Source organism: Aedes aegypti, chromosome 1 (genome assembly GCF_002204515.2).
Source record: "Aedes aegypti strain LVP_AGWG chromosome 1, AaegL5.0 Primary Assembly, whole genome shotgun sequence".
Classification (NCBI taxonomy): domain Eukaryota; kingdom Metazoa; phylum Arthropoda; class Insecta; order Diptera; family Culicidae; genus Aedes; species Aedes aegypti.
Window position 1 is genome coordinate 283,236,813 of NC_035107.1, and position 8,924 is coordinate 283,245,736.

Genomic DNA, 8,924 nt, shown 5'->3' on the forward strand with positions numbered 1-8,924 from the left:
CCGATCTGCGTCTTGCAGAACAGCACGAAGTCTTTCACCTTTTCAGCCACATCTGACTTCCTCCGCAACAAGTAAACGAAAGCCATTTGAGAGTAATCGTCAATAAATGTTAGGAAGTACTTATATCCGCTAGGTGTCGTAGCTTACGGACCATTGACATCACTATGCATCGAGTATCTTCTTTAGAACCACCACGGTCGGCTGTCTTCGGAAATGAAGTCCATGGCATCTTCGCCTTCAAGCAGCATCTGCAGACCTACGTACACCGTAGTCCACCAGTTTCATGCCGTCAGCCGCACCGCTTTTGTGAACAACTCGGATCACTTTAACGTCCCGATGGCCGAGACGCCTGTGCCTCATATGCTGGCAGTTGAGTGCGTGTGCCCGTCTACACTCACCATCGCTTTTTCCGGAACTCGAAGTCTGTACAGGCTGCCATACCGATCGGCTACAACTGTTTTCTCGCCACCGTTCTTACGGAACTCACATCCGTTTTCCCCAAAATTGAAGCATTTGTTGGATAGGGTACTCACCGAAGGCAATCCACTTACCAACGTATAGCACATCCGACAAGGTTATGTCCACTGGCGATCCATCGTCCTTCACACCGGTAATCCTTCCGCTACCGATAACTACACACTTAAACGGATTCGCCGAGAACCCAACAGCTGATATCTCGGTAATAATGTGACGATTCTCGGTAAAACTTTTACCGAGATCTCGGCAACGTTCGCGGAGATCTCGGCAAAAAATTGGATTGCCGAAATCTCGTTAAAATATGTAACGAGATTCGGCATTGAAAATTACCAAATTATCAGCTGTTGAGTTTCCGGCGAAATGTTTTACTGAGGTCGGTGAAATAATTTAAGTGTGTACAATTATGACCTTCTCACCGTCTGCAAGCATCACGCTCATATCTTTGGGTTCCTGTAGCACATCGAAGAAACCTCTGCTTCCAGTCATTGCTTAGACGCCACGCTACCCACGAACCAGCTGCTGGGTTTCACCTTCCCGGTAATCCAAGCAAGAGGTCCATCCAAGACGTTTTGAACCTGCTTCGCTTTTGCCGAATCGTCCTTCGAGTGATTTTCTTCATCTGCCTTCCTTCCGGATGCCTTCTGCTGGCTCCGGTAGCTCCGCTTCAGATGACCAGGATTATAGCACAGAAAATATTCCCGCGTTCCTTGACCGCTGTTGGCACCGCCGTCGTGTCTTGACGGACTATTTTTCGGACGATACTCCACCTCCAGTGCTTTTTCCCCCTTAACAGCTGACGATCCAGAACGTTCACGACGCTTCTCGGCTTCGGTAAGCAACTTAGCCTTGACAAGTTCCAACGTTAGCTGTGTACTGGGACGCTGCTGGAGGGCAGTCACTAGCGCGTCGAAAGAGTTTGGCAACGAACACCTACTCCGTGAACTGCTGCAGGTGCCCTTCCTTGTCGCCGTCTTCTCTCAGCTCCAGATGGGTGAATTTTTTGAGAAGGATCCCTCGTCGTGGTAGTCCTTCAATGCTTGCCACACATCCTTCGCACTGGTGCAGCTAGGTTCAGTAATTTCCAGGACTGGTAATTGTGGTTCGACAAATGCGGGAATGGGAACCTCTGCTGATCCGCCATTTTCTCGTTCCATACCTCATGCTCGTAGCGACAAAAAGAAACTTTTCCGACTTGTACAACCGAGAGCAGCAATAACATATTCCTCGTCCTCGTCGGATTGCTGTGAGTGCTTATCAAGCGTGATAGTAGATCAGCGTGTCCAAAACTTGCAGTTGAACAAACTTGGTTGAAATCGTACAGCAACATCTTTAGCACCCAGCGCTGGAGACGATGGACTGTGTAGACGGGAATTCTTCTCTTGCTACCGAAAACTTGTGTTTGTGGTCGGTCTGCAGCATGAATGCGACCGAAAGCCATCTAGTGGAAACGGGTAACAGCAAACACTAATACGAGCGCTTCCTTCTCAATTTGACCATAGCTTTCGTCAGCAGCTGAGAGTGACCTCGAAGTGTGAGTGATAGCCTTGACAGAGTCATCGGCGAAGCGATGCACGATTATCGGATAGATAATCTTGATCGGATAGATGGAGCATACTCGCACGCTCACAACAATTATGAGTCAGCATTTGACAGCTCTTGCTTATTGCGAAGCTCTGCAAACACAGCATCATTGCTTTTGAGATGAACTGAGGTTGGTTGATCCGTCAACGCAAGAGCATGATTTCCCTTCCCTCTTTGCCCTGCCCCTTTGCTGTCTGGAAATGCTCTTCCCTGAACTGAGAAATGGGAAAAAATGCTCTTCCCCGAACTGAGAAAGAAGGAAAACAAATTATTTCTCTTTGGAGCACTGAGAATGTTTAAACAAACTCTTTACAACTGTGGGAATGAGAACAAGTAAACAAAAACGTGTAAATTCTGCATTCCGCAGAGTACGATCGCTCAGTTTGTGTGTGGGTAAAATCGCTGCTCTTTTGTAGCTGATCGTTGAAAGGCGGAGAAAAAGGTTGAATCAAGAGCAATGAAGAAGTCTGGATTACGTTGCCCATGCCGTTTTTAATAGCGTCTCCGGCTACGATGATCCTTGCTGGGGACGAAGCGTGTCAGCAAAAGGTTGGGTACCAGGATGGACTTGAACGATCAAACGACTTCTGCCAATCGGGAGTTCATTTCCAAACAACAAAACTTCTTCAGTAGACCACAAACCGATGACTTCAGTGGCCAACGAACCGACCGTAGCAGTTGATGATACTTAGATACGTAGTTGCGACACATTCGCTGGGGGTGACGTCTCGGAGATAGTGCTAGTTTTGGCTGGGACTGGGAGTAGACCATTTTTGTCGAGAGTATGGCCCAGAAACATTATCCGGGGCAAGGAGAAACGGCACTTTTCGATGCGCAAGTGTAAACCGTACTCATGAATTCGCTGGAGCACAACGTTTAGTCAGCGGTCGTGCTCCTCTTGAGTCTTTCCAGCGATTAGGATGTCGTCCAGATACGGCTTGACACCAGGAGTGCCTGCAACCATGCTGTCGATGATCCGCTGGAATGCTCCAGGTGCAGATTTGATGCCGAGCGGCAATCGATTGTGGCCAAAAGAATGTGCAATTTGAGGATTAAAGGCCGTTTCTTCAATATCAGCATAATCAACGAGCACAGCCCTCACTTAGCAATTTATGGTGACGGCAAGGATGCTTTCTACGCGTAGCTGGAACGTGAATACGATAGCGGCCCAAGTCATGATGTCAAAATCGTTATCGAAGATATCAACGCTCAGGTTGGTCAGGAGGAGGAATTCAGACCGATTATAGGGAAGTTCAGCGCTCACCAGCTTACGAACGAAAACAACCTTAGACTTATTGATTTCGCCGTCTCATAGAACATGGCCTACTTCCAGCACAGTCCTCCGTATCGGTACACCTGGAGATCGCACCGACAGACTGAATCGCAAGCCGAACACATTTTGATTGGTGGACGACACTTCTCGGACATTATCGACTTCAGAACCTATCGCGGCGCAAACTTCGATTGGGACTATTGTGCTCTGCAAGATAAATCCACGTAATGCGATTATCTGAAAATGTCGATATACCGTCGCAGTGATAACGAAAATCACCAAATGTTTCAGATTTAGTAAATTTGAAACATATGCGTCTTCAAAGAACGAAAAAATCTAAGCCTACTTGAAATTTGACGTTGCAATTGAATTGCGCGCATATCTTCTGCGCGTTACCGCCGCCGCTGGATGTGGATTTAAAATGAGCGCCGCAATACCTTGTGTTGGTTAAAGTGTGTAAATGACTTTTTGTTATGAACGACATGCGGTACCGATGCCCGTCACGGTACAATCTGCTTGAGTAGTGTCAAAGCAGCCATTAACAACGCAGCAGAAGGTGCCATTGGGTTCGTGGAAGGAAATCGACGGAACGGTTGGTTCGACGAGGAGTGTCCGACGGTTTTGGACAAGAAGAACGCAGTGCTGGAGATTATGCTGCAGCAAGCCACCCGTCAAAATGTGGAACGATACTAACAACAGACACAGCAAACTCATCTATTCCGGGATAAAAAGCACCGCCTGGAAGAGTCGGAGTGCGAAGAGATAGAGCAGCTATATCGTTCTCAAGAAACGCTTAAATTCTACAAGAAACTCAATGCATCCCGCAAAGGCTTTGTGCCGCGAGCCGAAATGTGCCGGGATAAAAGGTATCTTGACAGATGAACGTGAGATGATTGATAGGTGGAAACAGCACTACGATGAACACCAGAATGGCGTAGAGGAGGAAGACCAAGGGAGCAGGAGAAATGACTTCATCAGTACTGTGGATGAGGGAGACATGCCAACTCCTACAATGAAAACTCCAACAGCTCAAGAACAACAAAGCAGCTGCGAAGGATGGTATTGAAGCAGGACTTATTAAAATAGGCCCGGATATGTTGGCTACTAGTCTGCACTGATTGATGTCCAGGATCTGGGATACAGAACAGCCGGAGCAGTGGAAGGTGGGAGTAATATACCCAAAATACTATCTATCGCCGGTAGCAACCAGATTGGAATACTTCCGGAAACTTGGCTTGAAGCTTCTGCATCGTTGCGATCGATTTTTGCTGGACAAAGTTGACTAGCGAGCTGAATGGAATCAACCAGAGAACGAACTGATCGATTGTTTCGATTCCGTGAACGCTGAGATCCGGAATGCGGCCTGCTTTTATCACTTCTTGTATGGTGATTTCGTCACCTACGATGTCGATGGTGTCAACAGATGCGCTCACGGCGGCGTCGACTTCCGTCGATGATAAGCTTACCAATCGATGTCCAAATGCGCTTGGAGATGATGGTGATGTTGGAAGCACAATCGAGCTGCAAAGTTGCTGCTGAACCGTTGATCTTTGCATACTTCCGTTGCTTCTTGAGGTCGACTCGTTTAACCGAGATACCCTTAGAATTGACGATGTCCTTAGGCTTCGGTTTGTCGAACTACTTCGATGACTGTTTTCTGGATGAGAAGCGGTAATCTTCAATGTGGCCCTTCCTCTCGCACTTTGTACAGGTGTGCCACTGGTAGGAGCACTCCTTGACGAAATATAGATCCTCGCAGAACCAGCAAGGTGTCTTCGGCTTATTCTACTTCCGGATGGAAGCACGATGATGATTGATTGCATTGACATTGGACTTGTGCCCATCGGGCTCATCATCAAGGAAGATGTTCAATGCTTCAACCAAAGGGGTACCAGAGGAGTCCGCGACACGTGTAAAGAGGAAACGCTCAGAAGCTGGCAGCAGGAATGGGATAACTCCACTAAGGGTAGATGGACCCATCGACTAATACCAAATGTGTCAGATTGGTATGGTAGAAGCCATGGGGAAGTGAACTTCCACCTGACGCAGTTTCTGTCAGGACATGGTTGCTATAGGCAGTACCTGCATAGGTTCGGGCACTCAGAATCTCCTGCGTGCCCCATTTGTGCTGGTGTAGAGGAAACAGCGGAGCATGTCGTGTTCGATTGCCCCCGTTTCATTGTTGTGAGAGGTCGCATGCTCACTACATGCGGAGGGGACACGTCCCCCGACAATATTATAGAGAGAATGTGTGCGGATGCCGAGTGCTGGAATGCAGTAACTACGGCTGTCACTCACATTATGTTAGAATTGCAGCGTCTATGGCGCGCCGACCAAGAGTTGGCTGCAGAGGATTAGCCCTGCCGAGGCTGGTCCCTTGTAACATTGTTTAAGTCGGCTAGGAGAAGCAGTTTGCCTAGGCTACTTCTGCTACACGTGTTGTGCTATATGCACTGGTCCCTTCCCGAAGAAATACCGTAAGGTGGTTCCGGGGAGATGAGGGTCTGAGTCCAAGGGTCATGTCGATGCACTGTTCACCACTTGAGCAATTCTAAATGAATTGCTCATGCACAGTGCATAGGCTGGTTTTAGCGGGTCGTCGTTGGTGCGTCATCCCCGCATTCCCTGAGTTATCTTCTCAGGGGATCTGTTTGCAGATTTCCCCCTTGTAAAAAACAAAAAAAAAAAAAAAAAAACAAAAAAAAAACATTGGACTTGTCCCCACATCCTTTCTCGATTATCTGCGTGTTTTGCTTGAGGTTGATGATGCGGTTGCATTCCTCTACCAGGTTTGCAAGCTTCAAGTTGCACCGTTGGTGGGCGGCACGATTTCTTCAGTTTCCAGTTTCCCGATGAGCGTGGTGTGGATGTCACATTCTAGATTTGTCTCTAGTACCTTATGTGCCATAAAACTTTGGGCAACTACAAGGCACATGGAGGTCTTTATTTTGTCTGAGCGTCTTGAATTGGTCGCTGCGTAGCTTTTGGATCTGGCATGCTTCACAGTACTTATTGACCGACGCGTCGTTCTTGACATATTGAAGATACTGGTAGCGTTGACTGGGACCCTTGGCGTCTTCAGATTCATGACGGTGTCTTCGAAGTCAAAATCACGTGGATGACTCGGCAGAACACTATTCACGTAGCGTTCGTGGAATCGCGTTATAATTTTCCGCAGAAGCAGTTTGACCTTCATCTTGTCGTCCAACTGCCTACCGTCCTCCTTGAACACGTCCTCGTATTTGGCGTACTACGAATCTAAAAAGATGCCGCCGTCAGCATCGTACCGAAACTCGTCGATTCCCGGTGGAGAGTGACACGATGATTATCCCGTTTCCAACTTGATTGTGGTTGCCCTCATGGAGAGCTGCATTCTGCTGGTCGCGATGAGATCGGTCAGCCAGAGAATCGTTGCTTCAGATCTTCGTTGGATATTCTTGATTTCGTGACGGCTTTAGAGTGTCAGTGGTGGAAGAGGAACAATAGCTTGAACGGGAACAAAACTTGACAGGAACAGGGCTTCGTTGCTTCCGAGAATGGCAGGAACTTTTTGCTCGTGGCCAAAATCTGTCACGTTCTCAAACAGTCAGAAAAGAACTGAAATACTTGATTAAAGTTTAAGAGCTAGTTTATTTGCGACTGACTTATTTGGTGGTTCTAACAAAACTGCCTGAAAATTTCCAGTTTGTTAGTTTTCTGCCATACCAATAGGGTCATGGCTTATCGACGATCGACGACCATATATCAAGGAATCCTCTGCATCTTCATAGTTTTCATATAGACTAATCCGGAGTCTTTCAAGGGAAAAGACAGCTCACTAAATCTTGATCACTCAACATTTATGTTACTTCTTTGTAGCTGGTACCGAAGATGTTTGTTGGCTTACGTGTTCTGCGTTCGCCAGATTGAAAATAAAAGTTGTTCCTTAGACTTAAGGTTCAGTAAATCAATAAGAAATCTTCACAAATTACAAACTCTAAATAGATTTGAAAAATACTTATGATTAAAAGGGAAAGGATATTTCGGAGGGGGTTCACACGGTCACTGCCTACTCAGATTGCCCACTTGTTCAGCAAATGATAAAACTAACCAAAGAAGATCAGAAAAATTAAAACAAAAAGCAGAAGAATCTTCCAATTTCATTAAGATGTTTTATTTATCATAAAAAAACATAAATAAGAACCTTCCCGCTTTCAGCGGGAAGACCGAACAACTTTAGCTAAGGATCGGATAGCTCATTTTCCTATTCACATTACCATCTAGGTTTTGGGTTTCTTGCCGGCAGATTTGGAAATAAAAATGTTTTAAATCCCTTCGCCCTCCCTCATTCGTCGCTTTTCTTATTCTTGGATATTTTGTTTTATATCTTTTAAACCCTTTCAAACGAATGATTTAGGAATCCTTTCTTTGATTTTGTTTCTCTCCATTTCTGTACATAATTCAAGCCTTAAAAATAATGCCACCTCTCGCGCGCGCGCTAATTCTCTTATTCTTGCATCTCTGTTTGGGCATTGAGTTACACATTTAAAAACTAACAGTTAAAACATTGAATTAATCTTTTCTGGCAATACCGTCTCTGTCTATCGCAGCCTGCTTGGATACTTTGTTTGACGTTTCGATTTTCTACTTCACTGCGTGTCTGTCTGTGTGTTGTCTTTGACTTTGGCTTCGGTTTGCATGTGTAGTTTGGTTTGCTTGCAATAATTCATATTCTCGTATAACTTTTACTCACAATGACTTAAGATTAACAATCAAGAAAGTACGACTTTTTCCTCCAAACTTTGGAGTTTGTTGTATTAAATCTGTGTTGGTAAGCTCAAATTGTGTGTGTATGTAAGTGTATTTCTGCAGAGTGTGAATGTGTTACTTCGGTTATTTAAATTACTTTTTCCTTAAATTATTAGAAATATGTCAACGATTCATTTAACTATGACGCAAAAAGGAGGGAAGCGAGGGAAATAAGTTGTTCGAGCTTTGAGCAATGCCCACGACCAGGTGCGCGGAAGCTGCTTTCGATCTATTCACATGTTTGTCTTTGACCTTAGCCTAAACAGAGAAAAACTTAACGTTACTGATATCAAATTAAGAAGTGAACAAAAATCAAGTTTTCACAAAACTTGCAACAATGCTCCATTCCGCTAGGGACTTGGACGTTTTTCTCTGTGGATTGTTTGAAAGCCAGTTTCACAACAAGATTCGAATAAATAGAGCCTTCGCTGGGAAGGGGAAAGACACTAAACAAAATGGCACTACACTAATGTTGGTAAAATTCAGGGCGCGCAACTTAAAAAAGTAAAAACAAACCGTTGATCCGTCTCAAACGTCAACGTGTGCGCGCGTGGTTGCTTCGATTCGATAAATTAACGCGATGTGTTAACGCAAACAAACAAAATGGAACTACAAACAACAACTAATCGAACTAATTTCGCTAACTTATCTGGCTAAAAACGGCTCTCTTTCTTCAAATTCACCTATCATAATATCCGTACTAAAGACCTCACTTCGAGGGGCAACCAAACGCTGAGTTTTTTTTGGCATGTGTCATTTTTTGCTACATCGATTGTTTCGGTAATCTCACTCTTGCGGTATTCGA